Source organism: Vipera berus, assembly GCF_964194415.1.
Source record: "Vipera berus genome assembly, chromosome: 8".
In the NCBI taxonomy this organism is placed as follows: Eukaryota; Metazoa; Chordata; class Lepidosauria; order Squamata; family Viperidae; genus Vipera; species Vipera berus.
Window position 1 is genome coordinate 26,190,622 of NC_138211.1, and position 26,049 is coordinate 26,216,670.

The 26,049-nt window shown below is 43.5% G+C and overlaps 1 protein-coding gene across 3 annotated transcripts in view; it reads left to right on the forward strand.

Annotated features, from left to right (window-relative positions):
- Positions 1-26,049, forward strand: part of SLC23A2 (solute carrier family 23 member 2) — an 88,168-nt gene that overhangs the window by 376 nt on the left and 61,743 nt on the right. The gene's annotated exons all lie outside the window — the stretch shown is intronic.

Consider the following 26,049-nt stretch of genomic DNA (forward strand, 5'->3'; position numbering starts at 1 on the left):
CCCCTCCGCCTCCCGCCCGGAGCCCCCCCGGCCCCCCGGAAGGACCCGCCCGCCCTGCCGGAGGGCCCCGTGCCCGTCCTCCACCCCCCCCCCCGGTGGGCAGCCTGGCTGGGGGGGTGGCCTGGGGGGGCGGGCAGGGGGTCTCCTTTGGGAGGGGGAAAGGAGGGGGTGGGGGTCCAGGTCGGGAGGGGAAATGCTCCTTCTCGTCTACCTCCATCTTCCTTTGCCACAAAATGGGTGGCCGAGAGGAGGACTTGGGGCGAATTCACCCGTGGCCAGGCAGGCCCATCTTGCCCGACCTCCTTGGGAAGGGATGCGAAGGTGACACGGTTGCTCTAGGGGGGGAAAGGTGCGTGTTGCAGGGCGAGAAATCCGTTCCCGTCTAATTTAGCCAGCCGTGGGATGGAAACCTCTGTCCTGCTTGCTGATGCAATATCTTTTAGCTATCTTATCTATCACCTTTTGTATTACATGTGTATTTCATATCTGAGATATCTGCATGTATCCTATATATATATATCTATTTACAGGATGTACAGTATATCATAAAGATAGATAAACACACAGTATATATCTGAAATACATAAAGATGTATGATAAGAAAGATCTGTCTGCCGTCTCTCTCACACACATATTCCATGCATCCGTCTGGAATGGTGAAAATTCTGGCTTAATAGCCAGGAGGATATGAGTTCTAGGCCTTCCTTAGGCTTAAAGCCAGCGGGGTGACCTTTGAGCCAGTCACTCTTTCTCAGCCCAACCCACCTTATAGGGTTGTCCAGGCAGGGTAAAAATGCAATATTGTACATTTTTTGAAAGCTGAATAATGCACCTGTTCCATTTATGTGACTTTAGTCATAAAATTATTAAGATCTGATACCTTACCATACAGTGCGGTGTGGTTTTTATATCCCCCACTCTTCTACATTTCTGAAAAGCTGTTGATCTGTATCTGTTTCTGATGGTTTTGTTTCTATGGACAGTGTAATTTGTCAGATGAGTAGCTGTTTACCCAAACCCACCCCCACCGCAGACCTGACACTAGTACAATATTGGGTTTTAATTACTATAATTCTGTATATCTTTCTATTCTTGCAAATGGTCCTTGTTTCTACTGCATTTATTTAGCACTTCGTATATTACCTTTTCAGTTTTCTCTTTTTAAGGAATATTGCCCTACAGTAATTCCACTGTTTCAGAAAGCCAGATTTTCAGAAACATATTTGGGATACTCTTGGGTGTCCCAAACACAGTTCTTTATCAAGAAGCTGATATAATTAGAGTTTTAACTGCAATGTGGATTAATCATTCTAAATTATTGGTCAGAGTTATTTTTTCTCTTCTTATTTATTCTCTTTAATTATAGCTAACAATTTTACTGCTCAGATGGAAAGGTTTTGTTTTGCAAAAGTTAAATCTTTCTGCATAGATAATAGCTTTAGGTTTTGAATGTGTCAAGTGAGAACCCAAACAAGAATTCTACCTATAGATAGGGCTATAGGTTGTCTGTCTATAATATAGTCAGCCTCAATGTAGCTAGACAGACAGAAACTTTATTTTGCTCATTGATCAATAAAAAATATAGCTAGATATTTAAAGAGCTACAGAATAATATCAGCACATCTACAGCAGCGGTATCTGAAACTAAGAAAATCTCATGAGAAGATTGCCACTGCCTGTGCAGAACAGACCTTTTTGAAATCATAGCCATTTTGGTTATGCAGTGTTTCATTGAGACCTCCATATTTGTTGGCCAATTCTGTTCATATTAATTCTTCAGGAGCTACTGTTGGGTCAGAATGATTTGATTTCTCTAAATATTTTTGAATGTTATGTTTCCCGTAGAATTCTTTTGGAGTTGACTTGTCTAAGTTAATTATGATTGAGGTTGTCAGTTTTTAGTATATTAGTTGTGTAACTTGTGTGTTTGTGATCTTTACCCTAACAAGAATAACAACTTACTCCATCTCTGACTTTCTTGGTGTTCCTTTCCCTGTCACTCTGGTTTTACGATTTGATCTTTAGTTATTTTCACTATATAATCAAAAATTCCATCTTGTATGATCACTTTTGTATTACATCCTGATCCAGGAATAAGGTACTTTAAAATTTCATAAATATTTAATTTCTGTGTTAGTATTTTATGCAAATGATTTCTTCTAACCATTTGCTTACATTCTTGAAAATGAAAGCATGAACCAATAATTTAAGTAATAATCTAATAACTTTTTATTCTCATCAGAATGAATAAGAAATAGAACAGTGCTCAGAGTGATAGGGAATATTATGTTAAAAAGATAATGAAACCTGGTGTGAACATACATCTCAGTATATGACTACTGTATTACATTTTGTGAATGGTGACACAGAGCTGAATCAGCAGAATGATCAGCAGAATAGCTTTGGAAACTTGCAAGATAGAAGCAGAGTCATCTTAAATAATTTTGTAGTGGTTCTAAAAGAACTATGCTTTGCAGTCTGTAATACTGTTGATAGCCTGGAAGAAACAATGACATATATATATATATATAAACAATAGAAATATTAGCTATCTTGGGGTAAGATTATGGGTTAGTTAATCATTTACAAATACAAAGATATTTTATGAGAACCTGGAAAAAACCTAGACAACCCATGTCGTGTCATTGTTTTGAAGATAATTCCTCAGTGCCTTCAAAAATTTTCTGATGTTCTGGAAGAGTTAAAAATTCAGGGAGATGTTCCGGCCGCTGGAGGCTCAGGAGTCATTCAGAGATATATTTGCCCTGAAAGTATCTCATTTTGAACTGTATACAACAGTCAACATCAGCAATTGACCACAGGAAATCTGTATGACATTTTGAATTATGTCATGAAATGTAATATGATAATTTTTATGCCATAAATGTTTTATATAATTTGCCAAATTTCAAGGGTATCAAAGGATCCAGGTGTGTTTTCTAAATTAGCCCATTTGAAGTATCTTAGTTGAAAAGGTTTTGCTTTATGTTGACTATTTTACCCAGTTAAAGTTTATAGTCATGAGCGTTTCAGTAGTATACTGTATAGATGAGAGGTGACACCTTGCTTATACCTTTTCATCTGCAACTCGTGCAAGTTACACGTGTGTTAAAATATTAGATAATGCCCTACATATTTTGGACTTTTTGTAATAAATTACTAAACCCCTAATTCCCTTTCATTTTTATTGAACCTAAGTTGCTGATTTCCACATATCCTTCATGAAATAGTAGCTCAACTGTCATAATTGGAAATGTGCACGATTAAAGACAACCAGTGTAATTGGATGGAGCAGCAGGAATAGGACATAGTTTTGATTCAGTTTTTGTTGTGGCTTGTGTCTGTATAGCTCAAAAACAGGAGAATTGATGGGTAAAAAATAAATGTATTGTGCTTGCTCTTTGTGAGGCCATGGCTATGCAGTAATATTTTTGCAAATTAAAGTTTTTCAAATCCTCAAAATAATGATGTGAATTCACTGTAAATTAATTTTGCATAATTATTAAAGAATATTATTAAAGAGTAAAGGGTTGTATTAATAACATATTTCAGGAACTGCACAAATCATTAAAAGGTGTGCTGATTGGGTTCACCCCAAAAAAGAGTGTGTTACCTGAAAAGTGCTTGGATTGATGAGAAATAAAGTTAACCAAAGAATCAGTGATAAATCTGTAAGCTACTCAGAGTTGCTTTGTAGTGGAGATAGGCTGCATAAAAATTTAATGTAACAAATATAAAGCTGCTCAAACAGCTAACTTGAGTTTTATCTTACTCAGAATCTATAGGATGTTGTGATATAAAAATTGGGAACAAAGTAAAACATGGAAACAAAGTATGTGTTTAATTTGGCATAAGTGCAACACGTTCTATTTTTAAAATGTTGATACCAATAGCACTCTAACCACTCCGCCACCAGGATTCTAAAAGAATTACAGAAGTATAGTGAGAATTTTTACAGTACTGTTCGTTTCTATAAAGATTATTGCTATTCTGTATTAATCAAGAAACTGCCAAGGACAAAAGAACACTCCCACTGACCCTGACAGGGCAGCGTACTGTATATAAGGATGCCCACTCTCTTCTAGCACTGAAGACGTTACCTGGCAGGGTAACAAAATGTCTGCAAGAAAACAATTAAGCTCGGAGAGTACCAAAGACCACCATTAGCACAGTTGGACTAACAGAGGCTTTTTCTGTTTTTGTTTTGTTTTAATGGCAACTAATGAAAGGTAACTCAATGTAAATAAATGTGTGGTATCTTAAAACTTTTTTCAGATTACACTTTAATGTAAACAATGACTTTGATTATACTACAGATTGAATTTCTTTGTAGGGAAAACATGCAGAAGAAAAATTACTACTTTGCACAATAGTTCTTAAAAGGATATTTTAAATTAATTTATTAAGATTAACAATCTCATAGATAAGCATCAAAAATAATTTAAACTTGTATTTTACTCATCAATTTAAAATTATTGTAGCCACCCAACTTTTTAATATTTTGTATTCTGTATGTGGCTTTTTGCTGTTAGCCATTTTGAGCAAATTGGTAATTAGAAAGTGCAATAGTAAAATTCCAAGTCTTTCTGGTGTAGAATTGAGCTCCTGGTGATAGCCGTGGACACATTTTCCCATCTACAGTATGAAAGTAGTTTACTGTAGTCTTCCTGAGTTTTTTTTCAGCTTCCCAGGTTAGGGTATGACCCTGAGATTTTCTGGCCTGATCTTAGAGATATTTGAGCTCAGCCAAAGCTGCCTTGGTGCTTCCATCTGCTGTCTGGGATGAAATATAGGACACTGTATACAGTACAATAGGGACGCGGTGGCTCAGTGGGTTAGGACGCTGAACTTGTCGATCAGAAGGTCGGCAGTTTGGCGGGTCGAATCTCGAGTGCCGCGTAAAAGAGTGAGCGCCTCTTACTTGTCCCAGCTTCTGCCAACCTAGCAGTTCGAAAGCACGTAAAAATGCAAGTAGAAAAATAGGGACCACTACGGTGGGAAGGTAACAGTGTTCCGTGTGCCTTTGGCGTCTAGTCATGCTGGCCACATGACCACGGAGACGTCCTCAGACAAGCGCTGGCTCTTCGGTTTTGAAACGGAGATGAGCACTGGCCCCTAGAGTTGGAAACGACTAGCATGCATGTGCGGGGGAACCTTTACCTTTACCTTTTATACAGTACAATGGATTGAAATAATGCTGGTAATGTACAGTGCAGTATTACTCAGTAGAAGCTCATGAAATTTTAGTGCAGCTTAGTTTCATTACATTACATTACTTAACCTAAGGGAGCCTCAATTTAAGTGTGTGTGTGTGTGTGTGTGTGTGTGTGTGTGTGTGTGTGTGTGTGTGTGTGTGTGTGTTAGAAGACAGTCATTTAAGTCCTGGATTTAAATCCCAGTCGGGTCATCCAAAGAACACACAGGGAAGTTGCTTGGAGCAGAGCAAAGTTTATTTGAGAGCATAAAGTGAACTATTACCAGTCAAAGATTGCAGCAATGTTACAGGTTTGAGGTATATCAGTTGGCTTAATATTGCAGCTGGCGGTGGCAATCACACAGAGGAAGGGATCTTTTGATCACTAATAAGTGCAATGTCTGATGTTCCGAAAGGAATGTTTACCTGCATGGGCTGTCACCTGTGGCCAATTTCATCCTCTTTGTGTGCCTTGGTGTTGACCTAGGGCAGGGGTAGGGAATCTTGGCTCTTTTATGACTTGTGGACTTCAGTACCCAGAATTCCTGAACCAGCCATGCTGAACCAGCCTGAAAGCTTACACTTTTGATTTATTTGTCTGTATAATGTTTTTCTAGTAATTTGCATGGTCATTCAGATGCTTTTTGGCAAGTTTGAGACAAGGTATTTGGTAAGCAATGGCTGCTTTACTACTACTGTATCACCAGTCCCATTTTCTGATAGACTTATGAGTGCTGACTTAGAGTCCAGATTTCTGGATTTTATTTATTTTTGATATTTGTATGCCATCTGATAGAATAATTCTTGATGGGTTACATCTCATAAAACCATTAAACGTGCAATACACACACACACACACACACACACACACACACACACACACACACACTATGAGCCACAAAAATTAATCCCCATCAAAAGAGTTGCTTTGGTTATGTTGCCTCTTGCATTCTGAAAGATAAGGAAAATGCTGTCTCAACAGCCTTTCAAAATACTAATAGGAAAGGGCTATTATAATCTCCAGGGACAGATAATTGAAAGGTTAGCTCTTATTCTATAGACTAGTTTCCCTCTGGAAATTAGGTTGACCATCACAGTCTTGGCCTTTTTTAGAAACTCATGAATATATAACTATTCTGGAGGGCCTATGGTGAGTGATACGATATCTGGTTTGATTATCTTTATGATGCTTACTTAATTTTATACTTATATATTCTACTTTCTACTGTAGAGAGTTTATTTAAATGACTGTGTTGTTTGTAATTAAAGTAAGCCAACATAACGGTTATACATGCAATAAATAAACAGAAGTCCTGCCTTGAGGCGTTGGCTTAACATTTCAGGGTGGGGAGGAATCCAGAGCTTATCCTTTTGGTTAGGACATAGCAGATGAGCTAATTCCAACTGGCAGAGAGTCCTACCCAGATGAGGTCTTCTGAATAAACAGTCCTGTCTGTCTTGTTGAGACTCATCCTAATCTGTTTTACCTCATCCAGTACTTCAGAAGCCTCCAGGCACCAGATCAAGACTTTGACTTCCTGTTTTGACTAGGATGCGCATACATAGCAGGGACTCACTAGCATGCTTCACCCCAAATTGATGAAATCCTCCTCTGGTAGTTTCATTTAAATGATTTCTTGGAAAATTTGCTGCTGTTGTTTGTCAAGAATGACCATTTATTTCTGATGATTTACCGTATATACTTGAGTATAAGCCGAATTTTTCAGCCCACTTTTTGGGCTGAAAAATTCCACTTCGGCTTATACTCCAGTCAACAAAAAAAACTTACCGAGGACTTGTGCGCGGCCGAGGCTTTGGTGCTTCCGGGATCGCCCGCACCTCTCCCAAGCCACCGCCGTCCGAGACCTGCCGAAGTTTGGGGAGGTTTGGGGAGGTGCGCGCGCACCTCCCCAAACTCCGTGCCTTGCCTGCCTGCTTCTTTCCGCAGCGGAAAGAAGCAGGCAGGCAGGGCGCGGAGGAACGGAGACTTGCCGACGTTTGGGGAGGTTTGGGCGCCTCCCCAAACCTCGGCAGGTCTCCGTTCCTCCGCGCAGACCTGCCGACGTTTGGGGAGGTTTGGGCGCCTCCCCAAACCTCGGCAGGTCTCCGTTCCTCCTGCCGACCTTTGGGGAGGTTTGGGCGCCTCCCCAAACCTCCCCAAACCTCGGCAGGTCTCCGTTCCTCCTGCCGACCTTTGGGGAGGTTTGGGCGCCTCCCCAAACCTCCCCAAACCTCGGCAGGTCTCCGTTCCTCCTGCCGACCTTTGGGGAGGTTTGGGCGCCTCCCCAAACCTCGGCAGGTCTCCGTTCCTCCGCGCAGACCTGCCGACGTTTGGGGAGGTTTGGGCGCCTCCCCAAACCTCCCCAAACCTCGGCAGGTCTCCGTTCCTGTTTGGGGAGGTTTGGGCGCCTCCCCAAACCTCCCCAAACCTCGGCAGGTCTCCGTTCTTCCTGCCGACCTTTGGGGAGGTTTGGGCGCCTCCCCAAACCTCCCCAAACCTCGGCAGGTCTCCGTTCCTGTTTGGGGAGGTTTGGGCGCCTCCCCAAACCTCCCCAAACCTCGGCAGGTCTCCGTTCCTCCGCGCAGACCTGCCGACGTTTGGGGAGGTTTGGGCGCCTCCCCAAACCTCCCCAAACCTCGGCAGGTCTCCGTTCCTGTTTGGGGAGGTTTGGGCGCCTCCCCAAACCTCGGCAGGTCTCCGTTCCTCCGCGCAGACCTGCCGACCTTTGGGGAGGTTTGGGCGCCTCCCCAAACGTCCCCAAACCTCGGCAGGTCTCCGTTCCTGTTTGGGGAGGTTTGGGCGCCTCCCCAAACCTCCCCAAACCTCGGCAGGTCTCCGTTCCTCCGCGCAGACCTGCCGACGTTTGGGGAGGTTTGGGCGCCTCCCCAAACCTCGGCAGGTCTCCGTTCCTGTTTGGGGAGGTTTGGGCGCCTCCCCAAACCTCCCCAAACCTCGGCAGGTCTCCGTTCCTCCGCGCAGACCTGCCGACCTTTGGGGAGGTTTGGGCGCCTCCCCAAACGTCCCCAAACCTCGGCAGGTCTCCGTTCCTGTTTGGGGAGGTTTGGGCGCCTCCCCAAACCTCCCCAAACCTCGGCAGGTCTCCGTTCCTCCGCGCAGACCTGCCGACCTTTGGGGAGGTTTGGGCGCCTCCCCAAACGTCCCCAAACCTCGGCAGGTCTCCGTTCCTGTTTGGGGAGGTTTGGGCGCCTCCCCAAACCTCCCCAAACCTCGGCAGGTCTCCGTTCCTCCGCGCAGACCTGCCGACGTTTGGGGAGGTTTGGGCGCCTCCCCAAACCTCCCCAAACCTCGGCAGGTCTCCGTTCTTCCTGCCGACCTTTGGGGAGGTTTGGGCGCCTCCCCAAACCTCCCCAAACCTCGGCAGGTCTCCGTTCCTGTTTGGGGAGGTTTGGGCGCCTCCCCAAACCTCCCCAAACCTCGGCAGGTCTCCGTTCCTCCGCGCAGACCTGCCGACCTTTGGGGAGGTTTGGGCGCCTCCCCAAACGTCCCCAAACCTCGGCAGGTCTCCGTTCCTGTTTGGGGAGGTTTGGGCGCCTCCCCAAACCTCCCCAAACCTCGGCAGGTCTCCGTTCCTCCGCGCAGACCTGCCGACGTTTGGGGAGGTTTGGGCGCCTCCCCAAACCTCCCCAAACCTCGGCAGGTCTCCGTTCCTCCGCGCAGACCTGCCGACGTTTGGGGAGGTTTGGGCGCCTCCCCAAACCTCCCCAAACCTCGGCAGGTCTCCGTTCCTGTTTGGGGAGGTTTGGGCGCCTCCCCAAACCTCCCCAAACCTCGGCAGGTCTCCGTTCCTCCGCGCAGACCTGCCGACCTTTGGGGAGGTTTGGGCGCCTCCCCAAACCTCCCCAAACCTCGGCAGGTCTCCGTTCTTCCTGCCGACCTTTGGGGAGGTTTGGGCGCCTCCCCAAACGTCGGCAGGTCTGCGCGGAGGAACGGAGACCTGCCGAGGTTTGGGGAGGTTTGGGGAGGCGCCCAAACCTCCCCAAACAGGAACGGAGACCTGCCGAGGTTTGGGGAGGTTTGGGGAGGCGCCCAAACCTCCCCAAAGGTCGGCAGGTCTGCGCGGAGGAACGGAGACCTGCCGAGGTTTGGGGAGGTTTGGGGAGGCGCCCAAACCTCCCCAAACAGGAACGGAGACCTGCCGAGGTTTGGGGAGGTTTGGGGAGGCGCCCAAACCTCCCCAAACGTCGGCAGGTCTGCGCGGAGGAACGGAGACCTGCCGAGGTTTGGGGAGGTTTGGGGAGGCGCCCAAACCTCCCCAAACAGGAACGGAGACCTGCCGAGGTTTGGGGAGGTTTGGGGAGGCGCCCAAACCTCCCCAAAGGTCGGCAGGTCTGCGCGGAGGAACGGAGACCTGCCGAGGTTTGGGGAGGTTTGGGGAGGCGCCCAAACCTCCCCAAACAGGAACGGAGACCTGCCGAGGTTTGGGGAGGTTTGGGGAGGCGCCCAAACCTCCCCAAACGTCGGCAGGTCTGCGCGGAGGAACGGAGACCTGCCGAGGTTTGGGGAGGTTTGGGGAGGCGCCCAAACCTCCCCAAACAGGAACGGAGACCTGCCGAGGTTTGGGGACGTTTGGGGAGGCGCCCAAACCTCCCCAAAGGTCGGCAGGTCTGCGCGGAGGAACGGAGACCTGCCGAGGTTTGGGGAGGCGCCCAAACCTCCCCAAACAGGAACGGAGACCTGCCGAGGTTTGGGGAGGTTTGGGGAGGCGCCCAAACCTCCCCAAAGGTTGGCAGGAAGAACGGAGACCTGCTGAGGTTTGGGGAGGTTTGGGGAGGCGCCCAAACCTCCCCAAAGGTCGGCAGGAAGAACGGAGACCTGCCGAGGTTTGGGGAGGTTTGGGGAGGCGCCCAAACCTCCCCAAAGGTCGGCAGGAGGAACGGAGACCTGCCGAGGTTTGGGGAGGTTTGGGGAGGCGCCCAAACCTCCCCAAAGGTCGGCAGGTCTGCGCGGAGGAACGGAGACCTGCAGAGGTTTGGGGAGGTGCCCAAACCTCCCCAAAGGTCGGCAGGAGGAACGGAGACCTGCCGAGGTTTGGGGAGGCGCCCAAACCTCCCCAAAGGTCGGCAGGAGGAACGGAGACCTGCCGAGGTTTGGGGAGGTTTGGGGAGGCGCCCAAACCTCCCCAAAGGTCGGCAGGAGGAACGGAGACCTGCCGAGGTTTGGGGAGGTTTGGGGAGGCGCCCAAACCTCCCCAAAGGTCGGCAGGAGGAACGGAGACCTGCCGAGGTTTGGGGAGGTTTGGGGAGGCGCCCAAACCTCCCCAAAGGTCGGCAGGAGGAACGGAGACCTGCCGACGAGCCGCGGCCACACAGGGTATTCCTGTGTATTCAGGCTTGCAAAATGGCGGATCGAGCCTCTGCTGGCGGCAGAGGCTTGCAGAACGGCGGATCGGCTTATACTCGAGTCAATAACTTTTTCCAGTTTTTGGGGGTGAAATTGGGGGTCTCGGCTTATACTCGAGTCGGCTTATACTCAAGTATATACGGTATGTTTTTTCTCATACGACTACCAGTGACTTTTACATTGAGGAAAATAATTATTTGATCCCCTGCTGATTTTGTATATTTGCCCACTGACAAAGAAATGATCAGTCTATAATTGTAATGGTAGGTTTATTTTAACAGTGAGAGACAGAATAACAAAAAAAAATCCATAAAAAGAAATTTTTAAAAAATTATAAATTGATTTGCATTTTAGTGAGTGAAATAAGTATTTTTTTGTTGTTATTCTGTCTCTCAAAAGAGATCAAATATTTTTTTCCCTCACTATGTATAAAGATCTTCAGAACATTCTTTTGTGTGGACTAAGGTGTGCTCTTAGAATAGTGTTTCCCAACCGTGGCAATTTGAAGACATGCTGAAGTTGCTAAGGATGAGAAACCCTACCTTAAAATCTGGGTGATGAGAACTTTAACGGAATAAGGGGAGTCACAGATTTAAAAATGTATATAGCAATAGCACTTAAGAATTATATACCACTTCATAGTGCTTTACAGCCCTTTAAGCAGTTTAAAGAATCAGCATATTGCCTCCAACAATTGGGTCCTCATTTTACTGACCTTGGAAGGATGGAAAGCTCAGTCAGTCAGGATCGAACTCCTGGTAGTGGGCAGAGTTAGCCTGCAATTCTACATTCAAACCACTGGGGCACCATGACTCTGTCTTTGGCTGTATGTCTCTTATGGCTCTGGGACTCCCTCAGATGTTTTGTAATAAATTTTATGACATGGAATGTTTTATAAAATTTGCAAAATTTCTGTTCCATGGGAGTCATGGATTCCAGACTTTTGAGCACATTCTGTAAGTTACCCCATTTGAGGTGCCTTGATTCAAAAATTGTTGCCCTAGGCTGCACCATGTCACCCAGTTAAAAATTACATACAAACAGCAGAATTTTAATAGAATATAGCAATGTGTGTGGGGGGGGTATGTGAATATACAGTAATATGTATATGTAATATGTATGTGTTTAGTCACAGCAGAAGGCAGCACTTAGCCAGCCTAGGCTGATGTTGGAAATGCTAGTTAGAGTTCAGCATGGTTAGGACTTCAATGGATTCCATTACCCTCTTGCAACTAGGAACCCAACTGCCTTTACCGGCTGCATAGTTGGAATGGCTTCACCACCATTTACCTTTGTGTAGAAATAGAGTGTGGGATTTCCATTGGCTTTTCTGGGCTGTATTTGAAACATTTCAGAGTATACAAATTCCTTTTCCATCATTGATGAATGAATGAATGAATGAATGAATGAACAAATGAATGATTGAACGAACCTTGATTTTCAAAGTACAACCATGTATACATTGAGATTGGCTGAGCCTCCCTTTGTGCCCCCCCCCACAACTCACAGTGACAATAGACAGTAGAACTTGGAGGATGGAGGTAGGGATGTTTTGAATATAATACTGTATGATAAACATGGATACAAATAGATAATTGTATTCATTTCAGTGCAAGTGACATTTTGTCTGTTAAAATTTGGCTGGCCAAAGCAATTTTTACACACACAAACACACACACACACACACACACATACCTGCTGAAAGTGTACCAAAAAGAAAAAGAAAAAAAAATGTCATCAATTTGTCATCGAAATTAGACAGCCCAATCTCAGAGATTCTAGATTAGAGGGGCAAGGTAAAACATAAATCAACATTCAGATACAGCTTTGTCTTGTTTGATCAGGTAATAGTTTATGCCAGTAACAATCATAATTCAGTTATGGTTCCTGGTTTGAAATAAACCATGATTTCTTAAATAAAATAGAATTGATCGTAACCAGACAGAGTTGGACAAGCAATAGCACATCTTCATGTGATGTGCAGAAGGTTAATTCATATATATATTAACTCATTATGTAATTGTTGAGTTTTAGTTTCATGTATTATATAAATCCATAATTAAAAACTCATGTATATCTTAATGTTATGTCTGAATTTAGCTACTTTAGTTTATTCAAGGAACTGTTGAAACCAAAGTGGGCATAAATTTAATCTGTGTCTGAATGTACACGTTGTCTGGGTTCCCATATGCTAAGCGAAAATAAACTGCTTTATGATTTAACATAGTATCTGAGCTTTGTTCCTTTTTTATTTTTTTGCTGTGGTCCTTTAGTTATTGAATTAGGTCAAGCATTTATTTCACTAAAACAAAGAAGGATGCTTTCATCTTGATTATAGCTTAATTTTAGAATCAAAAACTACACTTTCTAGCTCTTTTCAACACAGTCACTAATGAAATTTATTGCAAATAAAATTATTAGAATTGGGGTCTTATTTGTTTTGTTCCAGTTTGCAGTATAAATACATAAATAGTAAGAATTGTCTTGTATTGCAATTCTTGCAGCAGAGCTTTAAAGCAGCTCTTGGAAATGTAATGATGGCTTACTTTGTGCTTATTTTCATGATGATCTATTGAGGACTATATAACAGAATAGAAATAGAACAGAACAGAATAGAATAGAGCTGGAAGGGACCTTGGAGGTCTTCTAGTCCAGCTCCCTGCTCAAGCAGGAGAACCTACACCATCTAAGACAAGAAACTGTCCAGTCTCTTCTTAAAAACCTCCAGTGATGGAGCGCCCACGATTTCTGGAGGCAAGCTCTTCCACTTGTTAATTGTCCTCACTGTCGGGAAGTTTCTCCTTAGTTCCAGGTTGCTTCTCTTTTTGAACAGTTTCCAACCATTGTTTCTTATCCTGCCCTCTGGTGCTTTGAAGAATACTTTCATGCCCTCTTCCTTGTGGCAGCCCCTCAAATACTGGAAGGCTGCTATCATATCTCCCCTAGTCCTTCTTTTCCACTAGACTAGCCAAACCCAAGTCCTGCAGCCTTTCTTCATATGTTTTAGTCTCCAGGCCTTGGATCATCTTAGTTGCTCTTCTTTGAAATTTTTCCAAGGTCTCAACATCTTTTTTGTAGTATGGTGACCAAAATTGGTTGCAGTATTCCAGGTGTGGTTACTTACCTATTGTTGAATAGTTGATATTTTTTATCTACGCTTAGAAAATGCATTGTTAACAAATCAGGATAGATTAGGAAAATGTAAGTTCAAACATTTGCTTTCCTACGGGACTCCCCAAGTGAACTTAGGTCAGTCCCTTAGAGCTTAGTCAGAATAAATTTTTTATTTATGTTTTTGGTGTACATAATGGTGTTTCCTTCTTCAGGGGAAGAAAGAGAAAAAACATTCAGTAAATTAAATTAGTAAATCTCAAGAGAAAATTTGGTACCTCGGGTTGGTTGCCACAACGTTAATTTCTGATACTTTCTTGATTTACATTGTTTGTGTTCTCCTGTATTCTGACAAGTTCTTTCTTATATAGTTTCCATTTTAACTTCATAGCTATTTTCCTTCGGAAATCTTCGACCATCTTAATCAACCCCTTCAGTCATCATATATAATACAACCTTTAATATAATTAAAAGTTTATATTTTTCATAATTGTTTTCCAGCTTCCCACTATGTGACTGTTATCAGCCATTGAAATGCATTGCAGGTAGTCCTTGACTTACGAATGTAATAGAGCCTGCCCATTCCATTCGTAACTTGAGAATTTGTGGGAGTGAATCTCGTACCTTGAACGAGATCATTCCCTGCTTTCGCCCACGCATTTGCTAATCGAATGCGTGAGCGAACGGGCGGTTCGTTAAGCGTTCCGCTCCATTTCTAAGTGCCCCTTTGGCAGGCAGATGGAGCTTCCAGTCCCCCCCAAGGTCTCCGTCCGGGCGAAAAGTGTTCCGGTGGGGGCAGAAAGGAGTTGGAGGGGGGGAACAGGAGACAGAGATCATGGACCCCAGAAACTTTCATTTTCGGCACAAAAAGTCCTTGGGGTGCGCAAACACTTTTTGTGCCGAAAATGAAAGTTTTTGGAGTACGTGATCTCGCAAGACTTCTCTGCAAAAGAGGGTGGGTGCCTGAACTTGAGTGATATTATGGCATCCAGGAGCTTCTATCGACTCTCCTCTCCCTCAAAGGCAAAGAAACTGTAGCAGAGAAGAGACAGATCTTTACAAGGCATGATGGAAGGGGGCAGCAGTTGTGGGGAGCGGGAGGGGGGAGAATAGGGTGAATGTTGCAGAGCCTCTGCAGTCGTTCATTCGTAAGGGCGAACAATTGCCGTGGTGCTGCAACATTCCTAATTTTGGGACTTGCTCGTAAACACCAGGGGGCACTTATCGCATAACTTTGAATGAGCATTAAGTGAACACTCGTAACTTGGGGATTACCTGTACTGATAACTGTGAAGTCTTGGTCTTATTCTTGTCCTAATAAAAGGTAAAGGTGTTCCTGTGCTTTTTACTCTGCTAGTCGTAGCCAGCTTTAGCGGGGCAGTGCTCATCTCCATTTCTTAAGCCAAGTGTTGTCCGGAGATGTTTCTGCTGTCGTGTGGCCAGCATGACATCATGCCACAGCACAGAACATACGGCAAAACACAGAACACCGTTACCTTCTTGCATACTTATATGCGGTACCTATTCATCTACTTGCATTTATATGCTTTCGAATTGCAAAGTTGGCAAGAGTTGTGACGGGGGGGGGGGGTTCACTCTGTCTCGCAGCACTTAGGTGTCAAACTGCTGAGCTATAGACATTTAACGTTCTTAAGAATCAGCATCTTGTCTGAACCATCATGTCCGCATCTTGTCCTAATAAGAGAGTAAAATCTTCAAATTTCTAGCTTTACCTAGTGAGTTAAGCTGGTAAACAACATGTAGGAAGACTGAATACAAAGTGCATAATATATCAAGGTTTGGTAGTCTGGACAAAGATGGTCGTTCTGCAGATATTCCACAGAAATCCAGAGAACAGGTAACTTTTAGGAAAGATAGTCTTTAATTGTTCAAGTCTGCAAGCTGAGTTGGTCCTTAGGTAGACCAGTTAAGTTAGTTTTGAATTTCTTTAGATATTGGAATTTGTGGCGAAAGCACATGTTTCAGACTGGGTAATATTTAATCACTCATATGCCATGGAAGAGAGAGAGTGGAGGACAGGGGGGCCTGGCATGCTATGGTCCATGGGCTCATGAAGAACATGGAACATAGAATAACAGAGCTGGAAGGGACCTTGGAGATCTTCTAGTCCAGGGATAGGCCACCTTGGCTCTTTTATGACTCATGGACTTCAACTCCCAGAATTCCTGAGCCAGCCATGCTGGAGAGGTTTCCATGCTGAGCCGTGCTGGCTCAGGAATTCTGGGAGTTGAAGTCCACGAGTCATAAAAGGGCCAAGGTTGCCTACCCCTGGCCTAGGCCGCTTTATGACTCGTGGACTTCAACTCCCAGAATTCCTGAGCCAGACATGCTGAAGGGAAAGGGAGGGGTTTCCAAGCTGAGCCATGCTGGCTCAGGAATTCTGGGAGTTGAAGTCCACGAGTCATAAAAGAGCCAAGGTGGCCTACCCCTGTTCTAGTCCAACTCTCCCTGCTTGAGCAGGAGACCCTATTGCACAGGCATGTCAAACTGCCGGCCCAGAGGCCGGATGCGTCATACCAAAACCGCACCCACCCCATTGCTGGCAATGAGAAAAAAGTTGCGATACATATGCCTGCTATAGCGTATCAGATAAATTGTTGTCCAGCCTGAGTCAGACACGACGACTGAATAACAAATGCCATGGGATGCTCTTGGTAATGTTGGAGTTAGTGGAGCACTCTCATTGAACTCTATGCTACAGTTCCACGCTCTTTTAATAGCAAGGAGTAAGAGTAAGCGGTATAGGGAAATAGGCTCCTGAGAAACCGGGTAGCATAGCCAGGGAGAAATTGAAATTGTCCATTCTTGCTTTTTTCCATCATTGCTGTTTCTTTTGTTTAAACAGAAGCACATTCAAAAGTACAAACACAAATTTTGAGACATTTATTACTAGAGATATTTATTACTGCTTAAAAAGCAATATTGTTATCTTCTAGAAGTTTGTCAATTCCATTGTTATACTTGAATTGGGCTATACACTACAGCTATGCCTAGTGCTTTAACAACTTAAAGTAAAGCTTTTAGGTTTAATAGTTATTGTTATGTGAATGGATGTTCTTGCTCGTTGTATAAGTAGGCAAGCTGCTGGCAGTTTTGATATAAGGACATTCCAGCCATAATTGAAGAGCCAAAAAAAAAATAGAAATTGATCCCTTTGACTTAACAAAATCATTTTGTCATCTGATTTGAAAAATTCAATGGATGTTCTGTTAGAGAATACAGAATAGAGTTAATTTAAAATTTGTATTTGTAAGCCATGTTGAAACAAACAAGTTGGACCTTCCCCTTCTGGTTTATTGTGTTCCAAGTCTGTTTCCTATTCTGCTGTATTCAGTGTTACTCAGAATTATATGCTTGGTGCAGCTACCTCATTTTGTTTCACACTATGGATTGAAAACACCGAATTTGCTCAAATAAGAAGTATCTATGCTTTCTCACAGTTTTTTTTCCACTAAGAAATCCCTAATTTTGTCATCCCACTTGCAAAATAAGGAAGTAAAGTGGACATAATTATGTCCTTTACTTTTTTTTAATGGAGCTTTTATTCAAGGATGGTGAGCTTGCATAATGGTTCTTTTGTGTCATTTTAAGAAAGTCTCCTCAGTCCTGCAAGGATTCTTGTTCCCGATAACACCCTCTAATTTTCCCACTAAAGAACAACCTTGCCAATGCCCCAACATAAAAATAAATAGAAATAGCACGTGGCCTTGGACAGATAAGTTAACTATGTTGGTTACTATTGCTTAAATTACTGCTAATATTGCTTAGCAGTATACTTATCAGATTTAGTTATAGTTTAAAACTCTTTTTGCTGCGATTTTATGAAGTCTGCCAGAAATAGTAACAGCAGCACTTTTTAAATTTCTTCGAGTTTTTCTTGCAATGCCCCCTTTATATTTATTATAAAGTATAACCTTTTGGGAATTTGGTTCTGTTCTCAAATATTTTGCAGAGCACTGTTCACAATAACAGAATTCTTTAAGTGTGTCCCTAATATTGGTTATGGCACACACAAAAAAGTGGATATTTTACTTAGAGATTAGACAAGCTATCTTGTCTAATGTAATGTCTTTGCATTAAGGTAAAGGTAAAGGTTCCCTCGCATATGCGTGCTAGTGGTTTCCAACTCTAGGGGCCTGTGCTCATCTCCGTTTCAAAGCCGAAGAGCCAGCGCTTGTCCGAGGACGTCTCCGTGGTCATGTGGCCGGCATGACTAGACGCCAAAGGCGCACGGAACGCTGTTACCTTCCCACCGTAGTGGTCCCTACTTGCATTTTTACGTGCTTTCGAACTGCTAGGTTGGCAGAAGCTGGGACGAGTAACAGGCGCTCACTCTGTTACGCGGCACTCGGGATTCGACCCGCCCAACTGCCGACCTTCTGATCAACAAACTCAGCGTCCTAACCCACTGAGCCACCACATCCCTTTGCATTACTGCTACTCAATCTTTTCACTTAGCAATATAGCCAAGATTTTTATCTTAGATTGCATTCTTTGTGGGTAATATGGACAATATTCTATCTGTCAAAAATAATTACCTTGCTAGTTGTGTTTGATTGTGTCTATTTTCTGCAGATTCTGATCATGAAATGAGATGAACAAGATTGCACTTCCTCAGATATGAGGAATTGGGCTTATAGTAAATTTAAGCATGTGGCTCATTATGTGATCTGAGCTAGTTAATAGGAAGTCTACGCAGTATCTATTTGTGAAACAGTCATCTTTATACCTGGCATCTCAGTCCAAAAATAATGAGACTTCCTCTCCCCAAATAGTAGAGAGATCATTGCTCTCATTTTTCAACCACTTTGACTATCAGTTAGCTGATTTGTGCTGAGGCTTAATTCACATGTTGGGTAAAATCCAATAATGAAATCCAATATCAGCCCGGCTTTTCCTCCCTTTTTTACAGAGCTCTGAACATTCTCAGAGCGTACTCTGAAGTGGTAGATTCTATGCAAAACAGGAGGTGTGTAAACAGCAGAAGCAAAGTTCCATAACCAAGGCCCTGTTTGAGTGACTTCCAATGTTGCTCACTGTTGCTTAACTGTACAGATAAAAAATAAAGTGTGAAAGAGAAACAGAGTTATATAATCTAGTTTTTGCCAGTGTATAATGTACATACCAGTTGTGAGGAGCTAAGAGAGATGAGGGGCTAAGTCACTCACAGATATAATTGCAACATAACTGCGAACAGGTCTAATGGGGATTTTTATTCCCAAGCTAGCATCCTACATTGTTGGATATTAAATCTTATCCTTCTATACAGACCTGCAGAATTTGCTTCCCGCCCTCACCTTTCATTAAAATTAGCTTCCTTTTTAGCTTTTCTGCACATAGAGATGGCAAGTCAACAGATTGTGTGCCATTTCTCCACACCTTTCACATAAGGAGGCCTTGCTAAATTGGGCCAAAGTCTGTTCCCCCAAATGGTCAATCAGCAGCAAATACTGCCATGCTATATTGTTCTAACTCAGGGGTAGGCCACCTTGGCTCTTTTATGACTCGTGGACTTCAGCTCCCAGAATTCCTCAGGAATTCTGGGAGTTGAAGTCCACGAGTCATAAAAGAGCCAAGGTGGCCTACCCCTGTACTAACTGATCTGGGGGAAGCTTTGGGGACAATCTCAGTCCTTTGAACCATCCAATCTCTGTGGGAGTTGGCGTGTGAGAGACCAGTATTCGGGTGGAGACCCTTGATTATTAAACAAAGCAGCTGCCAATTACAGTTGCTGTTTCTTGTTGAGAAGATTGTGGATTGAAGGAGCAGTTGTACTTTTGGACACAGACAAAACGTGACTTCACTGATTGCATAAAACCATCATGCACTTCATTTGTTTAATTTGGTTTAGTAACATTGTAAAGCATCCACTGGCAGCAAGAGACTATATCCCATCTGCTAAGCTGGAAAGATTGCGTTCCTATCTGGATGTGAGTTCTCAACTATGCTTTATTCCTAGAAAGCCGCAATAAAAGAGGCAAGTGGTTAAGATGCTTGGCTTAAGTTCAGGAAGTTCACGTACATCCTTAGCCATGGAAAATTACTGGGTGGTTTGAGGCCAGTCCCTCTCAGTTCTGTCTCTTCTATAGCTGATTATTGACAGTTAAAAATGGAAGAAATAATGTTCTGTTTAGTGCCTGAAGCCTCTGAAGTAAAGTATATAGTGTATGATTTATGATTCAGTATTGTGTTTACTCTGGTAATTTTTTTGAGATCCTATCTTGCTGCTGAATGCCAGATTGATTACAGGCAGTCTTCGATTTATGACCACAATTGAACCCAAAATTTATGTTGTTAAGTGAAACATTTGTTAATTGAGTTTTGCCCCATTTTACAACCTTTCTTGCCGCAGTTGTTAAGTGAATCATTGCAGTTGTTGAATTAGTAACACAGTTATTAAGTGTCTCTGGCTCTCCCATTTACTTTGCTTGCCAGAAGGTTGCAAAAGGGGACCACATGAGCCTGGGACACTGCGACCGTCATACATATGAGTCTGTCGCCAAGTATCCAAATTTTGATCCCCTGACCATGGGGATGCTACAATAGTTATAAGTCTGAAAAACAGTCACGTCACTTTTTTCAGTGCTGTTGTAACTTTGAATGGTCACTATAAATGAACTATTGTAAATTGAGGACTACCTGTATTGGGAAAGCATCTGGAATTCAAGATTTGCTCCCGGGTGAACCTGTTGGCTTGACATGTCTCATGGACAGCTGGTTAGATCAAAGAGGAATGACTTGTGTGTGGCCACCAACTTCTTCAGCATAGCAGAAGGAGGCTTCAGGAAGTCCCAAGAGTAACATGATGTTCTGGACTACTTGTTCTGCAGGATTTAAAGTTTATCCTCAACTCAGTTAGCTTGCTTGATGATGTGGTCCAGTTTAGGTTTGTGTAGTTTTGTAACAGGAGTGCTTTGTAAGCACCTGTGTAAATAGTATTTGAGCTCAAGGATATGTAAACAGGAAATAACGTTTGCATTACTTTTGACTCAGAATGGAATGCTTCCCATCTTTTGTTTCTGTCCAAGTTCTGTTCATTTTGTAATGCCAAATATGGTTTTATTGCCTTGTCTGGCATAGTTTTGCAGTAATAATTTCCCACGTAATAAGACAGTTACAGTGAGGCCTTCCTCATCTGTTATTTTGAAATCACCTACATCCACAAACACCTGAGAGCCTTTGAGTATTTATAACTGTCATAAAATGAATGAATCTGGGCTTGTCCTATTCTGCTTAGTAATAATTCTTGTGCAATGGTATATTTAAAACTAAACAGTATATAAATGGAAGTGTGTTCTGGAGATGCCTTTTATATGCTGAATAATATATTGGTAGCAGTTCCAGAGGTTTGTGAGATTTGTTTTTATAAATTTTAATATAACGTCTGCTACATTACAACACCATGTTTGTAGATATTTGTAACCCAACTGGTGCAAGAATCTTGGGCCCACAGTATGTTGTTATGTTGTTATTCATAAAAATGTTAGTAAGACTTAATAAGAGTATTTCATCCAGTTCCAAATCTAGTAATATTACATTTTTCTATCTGACCAGAATTTGCAGAGGGTGGAGATTTTGAAGTTTTAAAAAAATTTAGCTAAGATTTCCTTTAATCACTTCTGTAATGTCAGAATGGCCATCAAAACCTATTTAAAGAGGGTTCCAGTGAATCAAGAAAAAGCTTGTCTGTTGCTTTTGGTGCTGATAGTAATATAGCCATCAAGGTTAGTGATAACTATAAGCAGCAAGATCAGTAATACAATTCCGTATAGTTTAGTTTCAATTTCCTGTTTCTAGCAGAGCAGTATGTGGATCGAGAACTACCAGAAGTACAGGCAGGATTTCGAAGAGGCAGAGGAACTAGAGATCAAATTGCTAACATACGCTGGATCATGGAGAAAGCTAGAGAGTTCCAGAAAAACATCTACTTCTGCTTCATTGACTATGCTAAAGCCTTTGATTGTGTGGATCATAACAAACTGTGGCAAGTCCTTAAAGAGATGGGCATACCAGACCATCTTATTTGTCTCTTGAGAAACCTATATGCGGGCCAAGAAGCAACAGTGAGAACTGGACACGGAACCACTGATTGGTTCAAAATTGGGAAAGGAGTCCGGCAAGGCTATATACTGTCGCCTTGCCTATTTAATTTATATGCAGAGCACATCATGAGAAAGCCAGGGCTAGATGAATCAAAAGTTGGAATTAAGATTGCCGGAAGAAACATCAACAACCTAAGATATGCAGATGACACCACTCTAATGGCAGAAAGTGAAGAGGAACTAAAGAGCCTCTTGTTGCGAGTGAAGAAGGAGAGTGCAAAACTTGGGTTGAAACTAAACATTAAGAAAACCAAGATCATGGCATCTGGCCCTCTCAATTCCTGGCAAATAGATGGGGAAGAAATGGAGGTAGTGACAGATTTTATTTTCCTGGGCTCCAAGATCACTGCAGATGGGGACTGTAGCCAAGAAATTAAAAGACGCTTGCTCCTGGGGAGGAAAGCCATGGCAAATCTAGACAGCACACTAAAAAGCAGAGACATCACCCTGTCAACAAAAGTGCGTATAGTCAAGGCTATGGTCTTCCCAGTTGCAATCTATGGCAGTGAAAGCTGGACCATAAGAAAGGCTGAACGCCAAAGAATTGAAGCCTTTGAACTCTGGTGTTGGAGAAGACTCCTGCGAGTCCCTTGGACTGCAAGGCGATCAAACCGGTCAGTCCTAGAGGAGATCAACCCTGACTGCTCTTTAGAAGGCCAGATCCTGAAGCTAAAACTCAAATACTTTGGCCACCTAATGAGAAGGAAGGACTCACTGGAGAAGAGCCTAATGCTGGGAAAGATTGAGGGCAATAGAAGAAGGGGACGACAGAGAATGAGGTGGCTGGATGGAGTCACTGAAGCAGTGGGTGTGAGTTTGAATGGACTCCGGAGGATGGTGGAGGACAGGAAGGCCTGGAGGAACGTTGTCCATAGGGTCGCGATGGGTCGGACACGACTTCGCAACTAACAACAAAGTAGAAACAATCATGATTAAAATTGTGGGCAACCCAAAGAAATTAATGCCTAGTTACCCATTGAGGAATGGCAAATTATTCTGAGTCATAGTCATAAGACAAACATCTAACGTCAGGGAGTAGTTCATACCCTACCTTGCCCCAGGCTTGATGGAAAAAGATTTTAAAAGCTTTACAAAAACAGGAGCTATATGAATTTTAGGCTTGCCAAAATACTAGAATATAAGTCCATGATGAAGAAGGGAGATGCAGGAAGACTACGGGCTATTGCATCTTCATATAAGGAAAGATTTGTTTAAGGTCTAAAAAAAAAGATTAGTCGTACATGAAGAAAAAAGTGCCACATGAACCTAAAATAAGGTCGTGTCTTGTATAAAGATGTTTTAATCATTTTGGTACCAGCATTGTCAGTATAAACTTAATCTGCGGCTGCATTAAAAAGTAGGCACAGTTGTCAGCTGGAATTAAATCTTTACCAAAAAGTTCCCAAGGGGGGGGCGGTTTTGGCACTTTCCCCATAGAACAACATGGTATTCTTTGTTTCATATGTCTGGGGAAGTTTATGTATAATACTTTATTAATAAGTGGTGTTCCTAAACTGGAGGAAGTTAGGTCACTTTGTAACATTCATGCCACCCACTATCCACTATCTTTTATTGTAATCTTCATCTCATGAAATTAACTTCCAGTTTTGTTGATAAGAGGAATGTTCCACAGTTCCCTATTACCTATTTTACATGGATCCAGGGTGCTTTGCTTAATGCTATAGGGATGTTGGTTAGGTATGAGGAAAGATAAGATAAATATTGTCATTTTTTTTTACTGTGGGCGCATTGGCACACATTAAAAATGAAATTTTAGTTGCTTGCTCTCAAAAGTAAACACATGACACACATAAACCTGCTATATACAACGTATGTATAAACCTACACCCTAACATATAAATAATATATAAATATTAATCACTGTCCATCTTGAGTACATAGCGGAAAGAGGAACTTTTAGAATTCATAAGGTTAATACTGTATGGAACAAAACTGTGACTGAATCTGCAGCCAGGCTTCCCACATCCCGACACCTGTTGTGCCACTACTTCTGTGGCTGCTTGCCGCCACTTGTGGCCGGCTGCCATGTGGCGCATTGTGCGGTTGCCGCTCCTTGGCAGGACGCCGCATGACACTTTGAGCTTCTTCTGTTGTTCTCACGCTTCAGGCCGCTTCCGCTCCTTGTGCAGCCCTTCAGGCTACTTCTGTTGCTCGCGGCAGGAGGCCATGTGGCACTTTGGGCTGTTTCTGTTGTGGAAGCGCGCGAGCAACAGAAGCTGCTTGAAGCACTGCGCAAGGAGCAGAAGTGGCCTGTGCAACAGAAGTGCTGCGCAAGCAGTGGAAGCGGCCTGAAGCGCACGAGCAACGGAAGTGGCCCAAAGCGCTGTGCAAGCAACAGAAGCAGCCCAAAGAGCCATGCGCATCTTGCCGGGAGGAATGGCAATGGCGCAATGCATCACATGGCGTCCACCCACAGGTGGCAGCAAGCAGCCACAGAAGAAGTCAAGCAGTGGCGTGACAGGTGTCGAGGTATGGGTGGCCTGGCTGCATTGGTCCTAAGGTAAGACATTCTCCGAAATTAAGACCTAGTGCCTCTCTTGGAGGCAAAAAAATTATAAGACCGGGTCTTAATTTCGGGGAAACATGGTATGTCCTGGTTGGAAGGGAGGGAACTGCCAATAATCTTTTCTGCCATCCTTAGCACTCTCTGTACTGCCTTCCTGTCTGAAGCAGGGTTGCTTCCAAACCAGACTGTAATGCTGTATGATAGGATGCTCTCAATCGTCCCTCTGTAGAAAGTGGTAATTACGGAGTGGGGAAGGAAGATGTGCTTTTCTCATGTGACGCAGAAAATACAGGCGCTGCTGTGCCCACTTCACCAATGTCTCACTGTTGAATGACCAAGTCAGTCTACCCGTTAACTGCACAGCCAGAAATTTGATCCTGGTAACCATCTCCACAGGTGAATCATTAATACACAGAGGAGTGTGGCTGTCCTTGCCTTTTCTGAAATTGACAGTGATCTCTTTGGTTTCTCCAATGTTTAAAACTAGGCTGTTTTCCTTACACCAGTTCACTAAACCCTCTACCTCCTTGCAGTAAGCACCCTCATTGTCATCTTGAATAAGGCCCACTACTGTTGTATCATCTGCATATTTCACAATATGGTTGGTGAGAAACCTAGCACAACAGTCATGGGTCAACAGCGTGAACAGCAGTGGACTTAGGACGCAGCCCTGAGGAGAATCTGTGCTCAGGAAAATGGTGTTGGAAATATTTGTTCCAGCTTGCACATACTGAGGTCTGTCAGTAAGAAAATCAAGAATCCAGTGGCACAAAGCAGTGTTTAAGCCTAAAAGGCCCAGTTTGTCTACTACATGCTGTGGAATGATGGTGTTAAATGCCGAATGGAAGTTGACAAACAGCAAATTAAGTGCTCCAAGCTCAGATGGAGAACAGAAGAAATAGCATCCTCTGTAGAGCGATTTGGCCGGCTAGATACAATAATGTCCTTTATCAGCGTCTCAAAGCATTTCATAATGATGGATGTCAGTGCCACCAGATGGTAATCATCGAGGCCTGTAATTGTGGATTTTTTTGGCACTGGCAAAATAATGGCCGTCTTAAAACACTTTGGGAACACCGCCTGCTGCAGTGAGAGATTGAAAATATCTGTAAGAACACAAGCCAGCTCATCTGCACATTTCCTAAGAACATGCCCAGGGGTCCAGCAGTCGTACATGCAAACTGTAGCCTACTTAGCACCGAGAACAGCTTTCATTTACGGAATGGCAACCCATGTTCATTCTGTGCCCTCCTGAGCTCCAACAAGTTTTTTCCAACTGCCTGTCTGATGGCCGGATGCTGGCGAAGTACTGCTCTGTGGTGTGCTGCTGAGGTACCCTGGCACCGTGATTGGCAGTGCTACAAGATTAACCACCCCTCTCGTTTCCACGCTCCCAGGCGAGTTAAGAGTTAAGAGTATTTCTCCTGCTAAGCCAACAGAGAAAAAAGCTCTTCTGGGTGTCTTAGAAGAAAGGAGTATACAGGAGAAAACAAATGTGAATGAATAACGAGCGCGTGACTAAATGAGCCTTTTATATGAAAAGAAATTATGCACAGGAAAACAAAGTTTTAAACAGGGAGGTTCCGTGAATGAGATTGGAGGGGGGAAAATGTAAGTGCAAGGTCTTATTACCTATTATTTACCAAAGGTGGAAAATGGTAAACTACTCAAGCACACAAATCTGTATTCTTCAGTCCAGGTGTCCAAATAAGTATTCCCTTTGTGGGCATAA